The sequence below is a fragment of the Agelaius phoeniceus genome, chromosome Z, assembly GCF_051311805.1.
Source record: "Agelaius phoeniceus isolate bAgePho1 chromosome Z, bAgePho1.hap1, whole genome shotgun sequence".
Lineage (NCBI taxonomy): Eukaryota > Metazoa > Chordata > Aves > Passeriformes > Icteridae > Agelaius > Agelaius phoeniceus.
The window spans coordinates 17,872,744-17,890,221 of NC_135303.1; positions in this window are offsets into that span (position 1 = coordinate 17,872,744).

Sequence of the window (17,478 nt, forward strand, 5' to 3'; positions counted from 1 at the left end):
AAGAGGATTGGAAGAGCAACATGATTGGGATCATATGTGATTAAAGCATCTTGTCGTTAATTGTGGGAAATGATGGAAAGGTTTTCCATGATGGAAACAATAACAAAACGTGACAGTGTTCCAAAACACTCTATGCCCAGATATGGATCATAAAAAAGATTTAATCACTTTGTTTTGGTACCCTTTTCATTTTTCTTCTCAGAAAGAGAAAATTGCAGGAAGAAATGCTTTCTGAATACAAATAAATAACTTAGTACCACTCTTCAATATAGAATACTCCTGTGTGATGCAACTTTAAATTGAAAGGTCAACACAAAAAGTAGGGGCAAACTGTGAGGGAAGAGCACTGAAGAAACATTGGGGGTCATGCAAAGACATTTTATATTTAATAAAAAAATTGTTACATATAGTGTTAGTTATATTGAAGTCAGACTCAGCAGATGTAAACTGGCTTTTGACTTTATTGAGGCCTATGCCAAGTAAACATTGCAAAGTCTAGTCTGTGTTTCAGTGGTGTAAATTTCAAATCCCCTTCTGGGCCACTAATCTTTCTGGAAAACATTTTGCTGAGATGGGAAGAGCAGCAATGGAGTTAGGAGTTTTCAGCCTTGCAGACCACCCACCAGCTGAAAGGTCTGGTCAATTCCTGCCTTCTATGAAGTCTCTGAGGGGAAGCCCTGCCCTCACATGGGCTGCGGGCAGAGGAGGGTCAGAATAATCAAAATTCACCTACTTATTGGGGGTGGATGAGTAAACAGTAGGAAAATATTGCTTTGGGATTGTTCTTCATTCAATAAAGTGAGAAAAATAGGGTTCTGAAGGCTTGTAAAAAATATGTTTCTTATAGATATACTAACTTCAGGTAGCCATTTTTCTGTCTGTTCTTTCCACTCACACCTCATGCTCTATAAGCCATATCGATTCTTAAATAGAGGAGATATGGTATTCTCATCATAATTAGTTTCATCTCAGAATGATAGAACTAGATAGTGCATGTAGGACCTGTAAAGTGCTGTAACTCATTGTATCTTTGGACTCATGAAGGTGTTAAATATTTTAATCATATGATATTATATGTTCTTTAGATGTTGAAAAATATCAGCAGAATTTACAGCAAAATAATTTAAAACCATTTCACATAAGAAACATCTTTATTACCTTATGTCTAATCCCTCACTTTAAAGTTTACAAAGGACCAGTTTTCACAAAGTTTGTTAACAATTTAATAAAAAATTCAGAATATTCTATCCCCATCCCCCACCATGTATCTACTTTTTAAACTGGCATCAGACAGATTCAAATTTAGAAAACAATTTCATCTATTGCTGATTTGCCTGGTGACATTTAGTTACCAAATCTCTCTGGCTCGTATTGTTGCTCATCTCACAGATGTTTTTACACCAGAGATCTCTCTGGTATTTTTTTTCTTTTAATTTTCTGCAATCTGATTTCTCTGTCAGTGAGAAATACGGAGTACAATTGCTTCTTTAGTGGCAATAAAATACAGGAAGATGAGGAATTCCCAGCAAGAGCAATTGTGATACTGAAAAGCATACAGGAACCCTTAGTGACATGCTCACACATTACTTTCTGAAGATCTGTTCTATTGAGTAACTATGCAGCAGCCTCTTCAGAAAAATATTTATATTGAGGTGATGAAACTGAAACTCCCATGGGCAGTTTAGCCAATTGTCAATTTCCCAATCTACCTTTTAAGTGCATGTTGTTTTTCTCTTGGTATCCTGTCACTGACACTATTCCCAGTTTGTATTTTCATATTATATGTCCTTGTTGTTTGTCTGAAAAAAAAAAGTTTCTATATACAATTCTCACAAGTTCTGTTTGTCTGGGGTTCTCCCCCCCACCCCCTTTTTTTTTTCCCAGTTGAGTGGTGTCCAATACTTCAGTTTTGAGGCTTTTTTAGGGAATACATAAACATGTTAATCTTCTTTCTCTCCTTCCCTTCTTCCTCTTTCTTCTTTCTTTCTGCCTTTTCCTTCCTTTCCCTCAACTTTCTGTAATTTAAAAACACTTACTTTTCACCCAACACAATAAATTCTATTTAGTCTGATTATTGATTCATAAAATTTTAGTCAAAGGTATGCAAAATAAATAAGGGGTTATGTGGTCCCATATGAATTAGTTCAGCACTCAGCCCCAGATACCAGAAATCTGTGCTTGATTGTTTTCTTGTTTGCTGGATTTTTGAACTTATATTCCATCTCACCGACATTAACCAACAGACTCTTGGAGGACAGGAAATACCATGCAGACATTGATCTACTTTGTATAAACATGTCAACAGTCTGCAGAGCCACTAACTCCATTTTACAGAACAAACAGTCCTAGACCAGACTACTAATCAATCTTCCTTTACCTTTGCCTTTTATGAACAATATAATTCCTTTGGCAAAAACACTACAGCAAATGAAACCCTATCTTGTTTGAGTATTCTCTTTTCCAGTGGTTCAATAATGCCTTAGAGGTGACAACTAAAATTACTATCCATATTCCATGCAAAGAAATATAGAATTCTCTGCTTTTCCTGTGTGGATCCAGCTCTGATACATTCATTTTATTATCAGAACTGTCCCTCTCTCAGAATATTTTACTATTTTTTTCCATTATGTTTTCATGTGTGCTAGTTTTTGAGATAATTTTCATAGTTTGCTGAAAATTTTTGACAAACTCTATCCATGTTTATGTTTACAAGAAAACTAATTTGCGTACTGAGAAAGAGCTTGCAGTTACATGGTACCTTGTCAGAGAAGGAAGACTACTGAGGCAAAGACTGAAACAATGTCCCATTGACATACTACAGGTTATTTGAGATTCATTAATAGTGAGTTGCGCGAAAAACAAACTTTGTTGCTTGTATTTAACATGCATAAATGGAGAAAGTGAGCTTCTGAATTGAAAATTAGTTCATGAGAGTAGCCTATCAGCACAAAAACCAGCAGTGTTTCAAAACAGGCAGACAGCTAATGGGTTGCCTTGAAGAAGTGCTGAATATAGAGAAACAGAGTTTGGTGAGAATTCACTGGCTGAAGTAAATAAGTCCCTTCTTATATTACTGTGCAATGAATAATGCATATTCCTCTTTGTTCAAGGAAATATGATGGTACGATAGATGAGAGTCTGTCAGGATCATCTAGGTATAATGCCTGAGAGCAAAGAGGGGGAATAAGTGACTTCTGAAAGTTCTTCCTATGATATGCTTACCGTTTTAAGCATAGTGATTTTATCCCTAGGTACAATGTTTGGCCCTGATTTCCTAGGTGGGCTGTATGTACACACACTCTCCTGACTATGTAGGCAATCCAGCTGGTATTCATTCTCTTTTAAAAATATTTGTACAGATCCTGCATTTGTACCTCTTTAAGCAGTTTCCTTAACTGTATTTTTCTTTGGATAAAAGAAGAAAGTTCAACCCTTTACTTTTAATTTCAACTACTGTATATACATCTACATTTTTATAAGAAGTAATAAACAAACAAAAATGGGATATAGCTTCTTTCTGTCTCTGTAACAAACTAGTCTCACTTGCTCTGAAGAATTCCTCTGACACTTTACTGGACCAAGGTGTGAAGCAGAGTGCAATGCCAAAATTGTGAATTTGTTTCTGGAGGTAGAAAAGGACCAAAGTACGTATCTGCTGAAATAATTACTTGAGGAAACAAGCACTGCATCATTTATAAAAAGTTTATAATATAAATTAGAAGTTCTTTAGTGCAATTTCTGGTGCTAGAAATTGCACTAAAGAACTTTTAGTGCAATTTCTATTAGTGTTCAAGGGTTCTGGGCTTCATTCTGAGGCCAGACTTTGTGTGTTGTTGTTTCACTGAAGATAATGGAATGATGTTGGACTCTTTTCAATGAGAGCATGGCAAATTTGACCTATAGTTTTTTTCTTTCTAATGCTTTACAGGACTTGATTGACAAAATTAATATAAAAAGTAATTGTTTGCAGTTTAATTGTGTGGTACGTGATTGGTCAGGGAATTTAGAGAGCTCACAGGAGAACAACTTATATTGCCAGTCCTGTGTATAGCCAGTTCATTCTTTGTACAATTGCTATAATTTTTCATGGTAGAAAGGCACTTTTTACAGATCGTATATTCATTTTAGTAGGTAAATAACGTATTTCAATTGATAATTTTAGTACATTTGAGGCCAGTTTTTGTTATGTGTTTGAAAAATACACAAAATAATCAGATTTTGGATTTGCAGTGGAGGCTGTTTGGCTGCTACCAGCAGTAGAAATTGGCTGCTACCAGCAGTGAAGGCCAAGGCCTCTCTGAACAAGGTCAAGTCTTGGTGCTGCACCTGGGTCAGGGCAATCCCTGGTGCCAGCCCAGGCTGGGCATGAACAGATCGAGAGCAGCCCTGCCCAGAAGGACTTGGGGGTGCTGTGGCTGAGAGCTGGACATGAGCCAGCCATGGGCACTCCTGGCCCAGAAAGCACAAGAAAGATGGAAAGAGTCTGTTTATAGGGGCATTCAGAGACAGGACAAGGGGGAAAGGCTGAAAACTGAGAGTAGGTTCAGATTAGGAAGAGGTTCTTTGCTTTGTGGGTGGTGAGGCACTGGCACGGGTTGGCCAGAGAAGCTGTGGATGGATCCCTGGAAGTGTCCAAGGCAGGATGCAGCTTTGAGTAACCTGGTCTGTGTAATGGTGTCCCCACCCACAGCAGGGGGGTTGGAACTGTGTGATCTTTAAAGTCCCTTCCAACTCAGGCCATTCTATAATTTTATACTTCAATGTTTACATCCTCTCACAGTCACAAGTAACAGTTCTTAGGTGTAATCAGATTCAAACTAGGGTCAAAACAGCACTTAGCTGATCTAGCATGATAATTTCGAGTAACTTTGGAAGGTAAGTTACCAGACCTAGGCTAAACCTCAAACTGTGATAGCACTATAGTGAAAAGATACAACTATTAAGCATAACCTGTTGCAATAATTTTTTATAAAGAGAGTTGGAAGCTTGGTTGAACGTATAATAAGAGGAAAACATATAAGGTAAAGGAGTAGCTTTACACATAAACATTTCCATATTCAGTATGTACATGTGGCTATTTGTTTTTGGTAAAAAAACCCATATGTCTATTTTATATTTACAACTGTCTTCATATTTTTTGCTACATTTAAGATACTAATGATTTTAATGCAAAATTGAACAACTTAATGGAACCACTTTAATTGTGACTTTCACTATGTCTTCTGTAGACATTGAAAACTGTATAAAACCAGTAATATTTCACAGAAAATAATGACACAAATTCTTACATCTAGACTGTTTGCAAGACACTTGAAAAATATTTTTCTGCATCTTTTGGGAAAAAAAACAGTTGAACAAAGAATTTTGTTGATGGAGGTAAGAAAAGTGAAGTGAAACCTCCAAGGATTTATAGAAGCATTCCAGTTTGTAAGTCAACCTACCTGAGCTTGCTTCAAATCACAGGAAAAAAATCCATCCACTTTGATTTTTCTTCCAAAGCATTGCTTTTCCACCCTTTATTATTGGGAAAAAAACATGGTGATAGTCTGTTAATTTAACAGGATTAAGATAGTTTTAGCAATTTTTTGATCCATAAACTAGTGATTATTTATTCAGGAGATTAGAGATTATATTTACTATTCAAAGAAGAATAGATTTTATAATAGGCTCTTATGTATGTATTTAATTTTCAGCTTCTTATTTCTTTGTAGCTCTGGGCAGTCCAGTTAGATATGTAAGGGCTTGAAGGCAGGATAATGGAAACGATTAGTATGTATTGATGACCTGAATGTTGGTGATAGACAATCTTTGATGGTGGGCAACACAGATAATTTGAAAGTGTCCATATGAAAACAAGAAGTTGAAAACCTGGAGAAAAAAAAAAGGAATAAATGGAGAAGGAAAATCACATACTTAAGGAAAATTTCTCAGTGTAGTCATGTTCTTTTAATTTCACTTAAGGGGGATTTTATAGGATAAATTAATATGCAATTAGTTGAAGAAATTAGATGTGGTTTAGATGTTCATGATAAGTTATGCTTACGAAATCTTTCAAATATTAGCATTGTTTTATATGCAGCAAAGTGATGAAGGAATGTTGTTTTTTTAATTCTGGAGACATATTGAAGTGGTGGTACTAAAAGCATATAAAACTCTTAGTATGAAAATGACTTTTTAACATCATATTTTCATTGTTCTAAATCTTCATTGTGGAATTAATGTAACTTTGCTGTCTCGAATAGAATCAGGAAGACTTCTCTGCAGCTGAGGTTAAGCAAAGGTTGTGATATTACAAATTGGAACTAAATAGGAGACTGATATTGAGAAACTGGAACCTTGTTAGCTATACTAATAATGAATCAAGTCTCTGAGACAAAGGGTCCCCAAAGGTGAGATAGCTGGAGTTTGAATACAAATGGCTGTATTATTATTATTAATACATCCATTCATGAAAGCAGGTTTGTAATACATATTTGAAACTGAGCTCTCAGGGAGATTAAGCAAAGTCTATGTAGATAAAGTGTATAGAGAGGTTGAAATGTATTTCTTTGGTTATAACTACTTTATTAAGATGGCCTGACAGAAATATATTTCTCCATGAAAAAAATAATATTAAAATAAGAGTGTCAAAGTTTCAAAGTCAAATGCTGAAAAACTGGGAATAGCATGAAAATAGTATCATGCTAATACATTTACATGATGGAGAAGTTTCATGTTATGTTAAATACTGCTGTTGGACCTATGACTTTTTCTGGGCAAATGGTGTGTGATGTCACTCAATGGTCAGCTATTCAACATTTTATTCACAAGTGTGATGCAAAACTACATGCTCCCCAGATTCTGCTTTCTAGTCACAGTTTTTACCTCACTCTTTTCTACAGCGTTAATTATTAAATTAACAGAAGACTTCACAAGTATTTTTGTGCATTTTGGCTTCTATTTCTTCTGAAAGATTTGTCCTTTTATGAATGACAAGCAGAGACACAGAGACATTAACAAAAGTATTTTCTTCTCATTTTAGAGCATTTGAAAGGAGTGAAAGGGTTGTTGGTTTTGTTTGTTTGTTGGTTGGTTTACTTTTCCTTCCCTTACTATTGTCATCTTCAGTACTGCTCAGCTCTCCAGGTATTTAACACACCATTCCCAGTGACTTCACTTGCAGTTCCTGCAGCTTTGAAAATTTTTGAGGAATGGCATTGTGATTTGTGTACTTGTTATAGATTCCAGAGGAAGGTACTCAGGTAATCACAGAAGAAGGGTACCTATGTGTTTCCGGAACTACGTTTTTCCCCCCTATTTTTGTTTTTTCTACATCTCTGTGTTTATTTTTCAAAGAACTTTCTCCAATTTTATCCTCTCTGTTTCCTTCCTGAACTGTTTTCAAAGCTGATTAATGGATCTAAGTTTGCCCTTTGGGGCATTTTCAGCACTTTTCTAAATTCTTTTTTCATCATCTGATAAGTGGGGCTTCTTGTGTCTCACTTTTTGTTCACGTACATAGTGTGTTCCATAGCAACTTCTGTCTGAATCAATATAATAAATATCTGTTTTCAAAACAGCAAGATGAGATGGTGTCATCTTTGTCTCAGGTACAAAACTGCACCTCAATCATTTGACCTTCAACACTTGACTTTAAGCTAATGTTTGTGACTATTATTATTGTTGTTGGTGTGACTATTATTATTGTTGTTGGTAGTATCACTAAATCCTGTTCCACAAAAAATATTCTTCTCTCCCTGCTTTTTTCAGGCTTTGCCTATTGGTTTAACTGCATAAAAAGACAATTGGCCCTTGGACACAGGGAAACATTTAGGTGTAAATTTTGACCTTTTGATCCACCTGAGCAGTATCTTAACAGGTCCTTTATCCTACCCACAGCTCACAAATAAACATTGCTGATTATAAAGGGACACTTAAAATCCCTTTCAAGTTCCTTATTTCAGGCACATGAAAATGCACTTCTCTAAAGAAAGGAATACAAATTTTGCTGGGTGAGAGAAAGAATAGAACATGAAGCTGTAGGATGCATTTCCCCCAGGTGAGATAGTCCTCTACTCTTAGGGCCCTGCCTGGGGCAGAAATATAATCTCTTTGCCTTCTTTAAAATAATTCGCTGACCCTTTCCTCAAATTTGTGTGAAGTTTTCATGGACTGTTAGGAACTTCTGTGTGTATACACTGGCCTATGTACTGCCCTACAAGCATAACTGACTTAATCTTCATTTTTGTCATGATAAAGAAGATTTTTTAGAAAAGATTTCCAGGAGGAGTGATGTGACATTATATTGATGCTTTGTGATAAAGACTAGTGCCTGCCTGTCATAGGAGGAGACTGAATTCAGTGACCTGCAAATTCTGTGCCAATCTATGCTCTTCTGACCAAAATGCTTTGTAAATGTTTCCTAGAGGAAGGACTTCAAAGAAGAGAGCACCTTCTTTTTAAGACCTGAATTGGCAAAGCTGACAGAATTGAACACAGAGAAGAGTTGAATTGATGTGGATATGGTATGTAGGGGTTTCCAAATCTAAGCAGTTTTTATCTGTAGAAAATTTATGTTTCTAATTTTTTTTACTTTACTCTATCTGTTTGGGATGAAGATGCAAAGTTAGCTTTCTTCATGGTAGGGAATTGCTTTGCATTTGTGGCTGAAACAGTGTTGATTGCCAGTATTTGCCTACTGCTGAAGAGCTTAATGTCAAGGCTTTCTTTCCTCTATTCGGCCCAAACAGAGACAGGTGGATGTGAGAAGTGGCTGAGACAGGGCACAGTCAGGACAGCTGACACAAGCTGACCAAGGAGCATTCCATACAATTCTGCATCATGCTCAAACAATAAAGGGGAAGAAGGTGGGCTCTTGGTGTTTGTCTTCTTATTTTGTGTGCTGAGGTGCTGCTCTCCTGGAAGTGGGTGAACATCTGCCTGCCAATGGGAAGTAGTGAATGTCTCTATTTGGCTCTACTTACATGCATGACTTTTACCCTCCTTATCATACTGTCATTATTTTGACTGGTAGGTTTTTTTGTTTTCTTTCTATTTTTCCCCTTTATCCTCTGGGGGAAGGGGACATAAGTGAAAGGAAAAATGTTTGGTTATCATCTGGTCTCAATCCACTGCAATATTTAAGATAGAATTTTGGTGAAATTTAGGCATCATAATAATTTTTTATATTGTTTGGAGATGAAGTCTTTAATTATAATGATAGCTTCTCACTTTTTTTTTGTCATTTAGGTAGAAAATATAATTAGTGTAGCTTAGGTCTCTGGATTCCATTCAAAATTAGATCTGTAAATTGAAAACTTTATTTGTGAGTTTCACATTGCCTGACGTGAGTCTTGCCATGGCCACAGGTTGAAGACCAACAATTCTTACCATACTTGTGAACTTTTTGTCAGATGAAGAGAGTGAAAGTGAGAATGAGATTATATGATGGCATAAATACAAAATCTCAACAAGTGGGAGGGAGAAAGGGTTTCACTGGAGTGAAAAATAATTTATGCATGCTTGAAGTAAAAGGTGATATGTGTCTGTGAGCATGTATATTTTAACAAAGGCTCTGTTTTTACAGGCTTTGTAGGCAATCTCTCTTCAAATCCTTGTGGAATTGTTTAATCACAAAACCAACCTTATTACCATATGTTCTCAACTTACTTGACCTAGATATTCTAAAGAACTGAATACTTTAATAGATTTTAAATAGTTTCATTTTATATTATTGTTGTTTTAACCAAGGGTTATGTCTCAAGAGGTCAAGCTTTGCTCTGAACGGCAGCATCAAAATATTTTTCTCAATAAAGCATATTATTGAAGTATGACTTTCAGTATACTGTGTTTGATTTCTTTAATGATTTAACACTGTCAATGCTGTGATTCAAGTAAACTGCCTAATTCCAATTGACAATATTCTCCTTTATTTATCGCTACTTAAAACATGCATCCATTAACTCTTCCCGCAAACAATCATTTATTTCTTTAGGCATGCTTTATCAAAAGATCTGTGACACTTGCACGAATTTTAACCTTACTATTTATCATCATTGGTTTTACTCAGAAAATATTAAAACCCCTCACACTATGTTGTTTAGTTGGTATGGGATGCTCAGATTCTATGTGGTGTCTGCTGTGGTCTTATACCTTGGCTGGCCTTATGCAATCTGGAACAAAAGTTGCATTGTCATTCTGCTCATTGGGACTACCTGAAAAAGTTTTGCATGCAAGTTGTACAGTGTCTTGTAGGTCTTCTCAAAACAGATATGTTTTTCATGGAATTGCATAGCTTTGTTCTTGGGTATTTTGCTCTAGATGGGTGTGAGAGTGAGGAGATGTGCAGAGGTAATATATATGCTATGTTGGGCTTTTTATCTTTGTTTGCTTTGTTCTGTTTTGTTTTTCTTTGCTTCTCCACTTCCCTTACAATTTCCCCAGAGTAGAAGAAGGAATTAACTTATATTTTCACAGTTTACCAGTGAGTTTACAGGTGACTAGAGTATGCTAATGAATAGGGATCATTTTATGTGTTTCCAACTCTCACAAGCCCACGAATCTGCTATTGCGTACACACAAGACACATCAAACTACAAGCTTTGGTCTCTTTGTGTGTGGTAGAAATAAGTACCACAGCAAGTCAGCTTGCATTTTGTATGTATTTTTATTAAATAATTTTCTTTGGATGGAAGCAAATACTTGTCTTCAAATATTTGATTGTTGCATGCATTATTTTCTATAGTTTACCTGTTATTCTGATATTAACATCCATAACTTTGTCAGCAAATTATTACTATTGGTATTACAGTATTCTAGCAGGAAAATTATCTGCATCTTGCCCTATTTTTAGTGTAAAAACAGTTGAGGAAAAACCTAAAAATAGGTTCCAATGTTTATTTCTTTCTCTATAAAAACAACTTTATATACCTAAAGTGTTTTACTGTAAATGTGTTTTCTATATAACTTCACATATATGAGAGAAATTTTAACTCAGACAGAATTTTTATAATTTTTAATTATGAACCAGATATAGGAAGATAATTTTGGTTTTATAGTAAGTTCGTATATGCAGTCTATTACCAAATAAATCTAAAAATACACACAAAAACTGACATCCATTGCTACAGCTTTTTTCAGGTGTTCTAGCAATTTATACTCCAAGTGTAGTTGAAAACAGTCCAGTCATACATTTATATTGGGAAATTACAATGACATGAAGGTTATAGGTTGATTCAAAATTGCATAGTCTGAAATTGTTACTTCTTCAAATGAAGTATGACTCAGCTTTCAAGTCCAGTAATTTATTACAAGTATGTATCTGAGTGAGACCACAGGTCAGATCTAAAATGTGGTAAGCTAAAATGGGCACAGAAAAGCTAGGTCTGCATTTTCACTGGTGCATGGAAAATGTACCCAGGATGAACTCAGCATCAACAATTCTAATTGTTGTCAAAGTTATCTCAGTCACTTTGCTGAGAATGTCAAAGATGCAGCAAACCTGGCATATTTGTTAAAAAATGAAGGCTATTTCACTGGGGATAAGCATAAATGAGACTGGATTTGTGTGTAAAGCAGTCATAGCTGAGGAATGCCATTAGAGTGGACCTGGCATCTAAATGGAATTTGCAACTTTTTATTATTTTCTATATGTTAGCTATTTTATGTGATCAATATACGGAAAATACACAACAAAATTACTTTTGTATCTGTTCTGTGCAATCTTCTGTTATCTTTCTTTACTGCCTTTGACTTAATCCCAATGCTTCTTGGCAGCAGTGGGCACATTCCAGGATGAAACGCTAGATGATCTGCTTGTATTCTCTGGGTTGTGACCATAGATAAGATTTCATGACATAATTCAGTTAGAGTTTAGTAGACATTTTTCCTTCTGCTTTCTTATACAGGAAAAATTTTGATCTTGTGTTTTTTTTCTGGAATAATTTTGTTCACATTTTCTTCAATGTTTAGAAGAACTGTGCAACTAAAAGTTCATTGAGTCTTAAGATCACCATTTTGATTGGACAAAGCCATTAGTAGCTACATGTTCCTGAATCAAGAAATGGAAGTTGCAGTCTGGTATCAAATTATTTATAAGATGCTTTAAAACCAAAAGCTAAAACACAAAAAATGCTTTGCATCTGTTAAGTTGTTTGAGCTATTTCTGTATCTGGCACCCATTAGAATATAATTTTATTGTTGCCCATTTTTAGTCGTGAGTATGTTAGAATTTAATTGTAGTGGGGAGTATATCATTAGTCTTGAGCATCTGCCAAGCATCAAGTTCTTCAGTGGCCAACATTCTTACAGGGCTTTGAAACACAGTCTTTGACTTCACTAATGATTTGATATAATTTGACTGCAGAAGCCTGCAAACAAAAATATTTGCAAACATTAAAGTTTATTTTATGTTAACAAAGCATTCTGAGTGAAATATGGACAAATAGACATCAAGGCAAGTAGGCCTGTTTACTTTTTTAATTCTCTTTTTCTTTTATATTTTACAAGTGATTGTATTTCTGTAGATTATGTGTATGTGTATATATTTCCTTCTATATTATTCATGTTAATTCTACTGGGGGAAACCCCATATGGAAAATTAGTTGATGCATTTTTATCTTTAAATTATACCAACATGATACATTTCCTGGTGTCATAGAAGGCATGCTATCCCAGATGGAGCTGCACAAAATTTATATTGAAAGCCCAGCTACTGACACTTTTAGAAGAAGAACATGCATCAAATCTCCATTTGATAGAGGGCTTGTTCACTTCAGTGGAGGAACTTCCAAACAGCAAAAATCTGAAACATGGTCTATGTCACAGAGCTCTCATGGACTGATTTTGGACTATGGGCTGAAGCATAATCTGTACAGTTCTCCTGTAAGCAACAGTCAAAAAGAAAGAAAAAATTAAATGTGAAATGACTCATATAATAGGACAAACCCAAGATATTGCTTCTTGTGTTATATTTCATTTTGGGCTATGATAGATTACCCAAAAGGTCAGGGAATATATCTAGTGCTTTCAGAAAAATGGAAACTAATCATTCAAAAAGCAATTCTAATTCTGCATGATGTAGTTAATTTGTATCAACCTATAGGTAATTCTTTGTTTATTTTGAGGGGAAAATATATTTTATCATAAAGTATTTATTTTCTGCACAAATTAATGAAATTACGGTGCTCAGAAATTATGGAGTTGGTTTAACTATTTCTAAATAATCTAAACCAACTTTTTAAAAAGATGTGTGAAAATTGTGGCCCCTCTTTCACTTTCAGATTGCCTTGCATGACACCTCTCTCTTACTGTGGTTTGTAAAATCACAGAATTAATGAAAGGCTTGTGTTGAAATGGACAGCAAAAATCATCAAGGTCCAACCCCTCCTTCATGGGGAGGAGACTTCCACCAAACGAGGTAGTGCAATTCCTCATCTGACCAGGCCTTGAAGATGTGGGGCTGTCACATCCTCCCTGGGCAATATGTTACACGATTCACCATCCTCACAGTAAAGAATTTCACTCTAATATCTAATCTATTCTACATATCTCATCTTCCAGTTTATAACCATTTCTCCTTGTCCCATCATGACCTGCCCATTTAAAAAGTTGATTTCCCTCTCTTTTATAATACTACATGAAGGCCAGGATGGGATCTCCTCAAAACCTTCTCTTGCCAGGCTGAACAGCCCCAACTCTCTCAGTCTCTCATTATGTGAGATGTATTTCATACCTCTCACCAATTTCATAGCCCTCCCCTAGACCTGCTCTCACAGGTCCACATTTTTCTTATGCCGGAAAAAACCAGAGATTAACACAATACTCCACAAGGAGCCTCATGAGAGCCAAGCAGAAGGGCAGAATCCCCTCCCTCAACTGCTCCCCATGGTGCTATGCATGTAGTCCAGGACACACTTAGTTTTCTGGGCTGGGAGTGGACAGCACATGGACAGCTCTTGTCCAGCTTTTCACCCACAAGAAACCCTAAGTCCTTCTCTTCAGGACTGTTTTAAATGTCTTCTCCTACTCTCTGCTCATTTCTGGGATTGCCATGACCCGACTGCGGGATCTTGCACTGGGACTCACTGAACTTCATGAGGTTTTCACCCCCCTCTCAAGCCTACCCACATACTCTCTGATTGGCATCCTTTCCCTCCTACATCATCTGCTCATAAACCTTACATTTTTTGTGGAAGTCAGGAAATTGCCCATGGAAGCACATTATGTATAAAGAGAAAAATTTCTCAAGGAGTTGACTATCCAGAATTTTCTGCTTCTATCCTCTAATAACCTAAAGTATTTCAAGTGACAAACTAAGAAATAAACAGAGACACTTCCACTATTCAGGTAAAAATCCCTGCTATCTTGGTCTTACTGAGCTGTAATTAGCATAAAATCTTGCCATGTTATGTATAAGATAGAAAATTCTACCTGGCAATAAAATTAGTGACAGGATGAACCACTTTTATCCAAGGAAAAAGACATAGAACATTCTTACCCCAACTAATGATTTTGGGAGAGATGTCATAGAATCCTATTTTTTCTTTTTGGAAATTGGAAAATCTTTTAACTATCACAGCAAACTTCTTCAGTCAAATGTTATCCAGTTATTTCAAAAGTTTTAAGTACTCTTCTTGAAGACTCCCTCATGTGTTTCGAGTGCTAAGAATAGAGTGCAGAAACCAAAATGAAGCTGGCTGATTGCTGAGACTCATTTCAACATGAACAGACAAAACACAAGTGGGAGACTGCTAAGTCATCTTTCAGTCTTCACTTTCTCTACTACTTCCTAGGATGTCCTGGCCTTTCTCCTTTCAAATTAACAAATTACACAAATTTGTGTTTTGGTTGTATTTTTAGTTCCTACTCATCTCCTTCTGACTGGTTTATACCCATTCTGAAGTGTAATGCCAAAATCAAGAGGTACATACCAAATGAACCCTCACTACACTCAGTTGCCATAGAACCCAAACAGTACTTCACACATTTCATGCATGTTTTTACAGCTTTTATATGAAAATTCTATATTAAATTAGTTTTGGGTTTTTTCTCCATTAAACAATAGCACAGCTGTTGTTCATGTTCAGGCTTGATGCCCTCTAATTTCCAGGTTAGCTTTTGAAGAACTTGAGACCAAGCCATGCTCAATTGATTTAATTAGTGCTCATAAAACTGCATAAATGTAGTTATTGCAGACTATTTTTAAAAAAAAATTTCCAAGATGATTATAAAATTAGTTTGCTATGCAATAGTTGTATCCAGTATTAATATGTCTGCGAATATGGGAATACCATACTTTATTGTCCATTTTGTTATAAAAAAATTAGGATAGACCTGGATTGAGAACCTATCCCTAGTGAAGCCTTACTCTACTTATCCTTGTAATTTAAAAAACCCAAGAAACCTAAACACTATAGGTTTTTTGAATCTAGTTATTCACTTATGCTGTAGTTTATATTTTGTGATCATAGTTACTAATGAAAGCCTTGAACAATGCTAACTTTGCATTGACTGCTGGAGAAACTTTCTTAATCCCTCTTTGTTTATATTGAAATTGTAATATAGTTATTGAAATTGTAATATTGTTACATAGACAACTGTAACCCTATAGTTTACTTCCCTACTCTAGAATATTCTTTCTCATCTTCCAGAAAATCATGTGAGACCATAAAAAATTAAGGTTAGTAATCTATAATTCCTAATCCACTTTAGTTTTTTTTCTCAAAATATGCACTATTAATTTATTCTACACTATAAATGAGGTATGTTTGGGCAGAACTACCTTCCTTGTCTTACCAATGGAGACGGATATTATATCAGGCAGAAATCTTAGACCATCTGAGTTAGGTAACTGAACTTAATTTATGACCGAACATTCTTTCCCCCCCTCCCCCCCCCCCTTATTTTCCTTTATTTTATTTCACTTCATTGCCTTTTCCCAGCTTCCAGGTTCCTAGCCAGCCTCGAAGGTAATCAGAAGTTGCCACAGGCATTATTCCACAGAATGTGGGGAGAATTTCATTAGACACAAGTAGGTGGAGATCAGTGAAAATCTTTCCAGTTCTGTTTTCCTTCTTACTGCCTTCTGTCATTGATAATTAATTGTCTGATTAAAGTTAACCTTTCCAGTGAAAACTGAAACAAAATAGGGCATTAAACATGTCAGACTTCTTGACATTGTTTGTCATTAGTCTCCAGTATCTATATGGCATGGACTGATTCTTTGCTTGGGTTTCCTCCTAATCTAATTGTAATATGGTTTGTTCTTGCCCTTTATGTTCCCTGCTAGTTGTATCTCATTTTGAGGCTTGACCTTTCTAATTTTGGGCCTATGTTCTTCAGGGTTTTTTTCTGCCTGTCCTTAAGTATTTACCATTTTTGCTACTCCCTTGGTGCTTCCTACTTGAGTGTGAGGAGACTAAACAGCTTACTGGGGAAATTTGCTACACTTTCTATCTTCTTTTGCCTTAGGAAAATTTACATTTAATACTAAATATAGAGATTTTTTTAAACACCTGCCAACCTCTTTTAAGGAATGGCTGTCTTTTTTCTTCTTTGTTTTTTCCCTTTTCCTGTTAGATTAATGTCTCTTGAGATTCTTCCCAGAGCTTCTCCTTTTCTAAGGTTTAATTTTAATTAGTCAATCTAGACTGATTTGTTGCTTTTGACTTAATAACTGCTGAGAAAAATCACACTTGGAGAAAATCTTCCCTCAATCTTTTACTCCATCTTTCTTTTGCTCCACAGAACGCATACAAAACTGCTGCTTGCCTATTCACATCTGTGTTTCCCAAAAAATATGTAAAGAAGTTTCATTATGAAAACCACTCACTGTGCTTCCATACTTTGTCATAGTTATCAGGCTTCTATCTTTAAATTAATTAATTAATAATTAATATTTTCTCATTTAGTGGCCTGTGGCAGACATTCTAAAATGTTTTTCTTTGCTTTTATCATCACATAAATGCTATTAACACTTATTTTCTATGGACAATATAGTTTGGACTTAGAACTGCCCTGTTTGTTCTTCCTGAATGCTTAGTTCTCCATTCCTCACTTACAACCCCCTAAAATGAGAGCTTTTAAGTAAGGACAATTAAAAGTCATTAAACATACAGCTGATGGCCATACTCTTATAAATGGAACATATTTACGTTCTGGACTGTAATGCAGTGGGGGCTGGGTTGGAGACGGAGATGACCACACGTCCCAATGTTCATGTGGCAACATGAACTAGAGAGCGTTTATTGGCTCAGCCCCTCTTTATAAAGGGGATTTGACTGGGTAGCTCACTGCCCTGATCTTCTAACACCACCCAGCTCCTGGACCAGTGAGATGTCTGCAGTTTAGGATGAAAAGTAATTGGTTGAGGTTCCTGTCTGTCAACTCAGGGGGCAGTTTATGGAACCAGCTGAGTTTCTTATCTATAGACAAATTAATTGTCCAGTACTAGCTAGCTTTTACTGTGTTATACTATCACATCTCTTCCTTTCTTTATTG